The sequence below is a fragment of the Pseudorasbora parva genome, chromosome 8 (genome assembly GCF_024679245.1).
Source record: "Pseudorasbora parva isolate DD20220531a chromosome 8, ASM2467924v1, whole genome shotgun sequence".
NCBI classification, from domain to species: Eukaryota; Metazoa; Chordata; class Actinopteri; order Cypriniformes; family Gobionidae; genus Pseudorasbora; species Pseudorasbora parva.
The window spans coordinates 6,276,159-6,277,717 of NC_090179.1; the positions used below are offsets into that span (position 1 = coordinate 6,276,159).

The 1,559-nt window shown below is 40.0% G+C and overlaps 1 long non-coding RNA gene across 1 annotated transcript; it reads right to left on the reverse strand.

The window, feature by feature from the left end:
* Positions 1–234: 234 nt before the first annotated feature.
* On the reverse strand, positions 235–1,221 carry LOC137084984 (uncharacterized). The gene is made up of 3 exons (XR_010906869.1): positions 637–1,221; positions 377–447; positions 235–262 (listed from the first exon to the last, which is right to left on the reverse strand). It is a non-coding gene; the product is annotated as an uncharacterized lncRNA (long non-coding RNA).
* Between the last annotated feature and the right edge of the window lie 338 nt (positions 1,222–1,559).

Here is a 1,559-nt window from a genome sequence, read left to right on the forward strand (position 1 = left end):
GGGCCTTTTCAGGCTGAGCCACAGAATACTTCCTCCGCGGAGTCTCAATGTCTTGCAACCTGATAAATAAATCATGAATAATTGTAATACCAATAAAAGTAAGCAAAACAAAGCACACATGGTAAATATTAATATAAAATTACTTTAAAAAAATAATACAATCTTTAAGATTACCTTTTACACATTCAGGGTCAACATCTGTAAAAGTTTTCCTTAATTCTTCAAAGGAAAATGGTCAAAGCGAGGTTGTGTGATGACTATTCTGGAGGGAAAAGTTGCAGTTATAATTAATGAAATTCAGTTTTGGCATTTCAAATCCATATGACGTTAGAAGTAGGTTAACCTAACATTTACAGTATACAATAAGCAGTCTTACCCAGTTTGTGGATCGTATTTGTGTGGGCTGTTCTCTGAATTGGGTTTCACACAAAGGCACCTTACAGATTCCTGTAAAGTTTGAAATTAAAATGCGTTTAAACGGATTCACAATCTGCAAGAACCACAATATTTTCAAGTTTGAATCAGATGGCCTTCAAAGTAACCGCTGGAGAAAAAACACATAACGTTATTAGGCTAACGTTAATTGTAAGCCAACTTTGGTTTACAGGCACATTATATAACAATAACTGAACTTACCTCACGTTACGTGCCCTTTTAAATCTTTTCAGTGTTGTTCGGCTCTTCCTGTAAGTTAGTCTGTGCTGCTCATACTTTTGCTCGAGAGAATAAAGATGCAGGAGAGCCTCTTGGAGAAGATCAGCCTGTTCATGCTGTGCAGATTTTAAAGTAGTAAGCTGACGAGATATAGCACTCTGGCCGGAGATCAGCTGCTTCATCAAGGCATTCACAGTGACTGGGCTTGAGCTTGAGGCTGCTTGTCCTCCTTTGTTCAGTGGAGTAGAAAAACTAAGGTTCCTTTTACTCTCCATATTAAATCTGTCGAAAATGATCGATTCCAAATCTCAACCAAACACCACAAAAAAAAAAAACAATCCGTTCTCTGTACTTCCGGAAACAATGCGGAGGTTTCAACTTTCGCGCGCTTGAAACAATACACTACTATTGGGTGCGCCTCCGTCCCCACCTTTATTGTGAGTGGTTGATTTCAAACCTCAAAACGCCCCCTCTTTGGCGCGTGTTGTTTGCTTGCTAATCCCCACTCAAACCACGCCCTCGGTATGACGCGTCGCAGGTGTATCTTTAATTTGGTGCAAAAATATAATGCTGGACATAGGGGGGAAGAGTGGCGACGTCATCGATGCGCGCCGAGGAGTTGTTTCTCGGAGAGTACGGCGGTTGACATAAACTGGTTTGTGACTGGATCAAATGATTTCTGAGGGAGTAAATGAGGATGAAATGGAGTTTGATGAATGGAATTTAGTAAGAAGTGGGAAAGGACGAGAAAAGAAGAAAGATGGGCGAAATGAAGGGAGTATGGCAGCAAGCCAATCCAGTAAACGGGGTTTAGAAGGAAACAGCTCTGATGAAGAAAATAGGGTTGTGCGAAAAAAGATTGTGAGAGAGGAATTTAAAATAATTCTTAAATTTAGAAAGGAAGA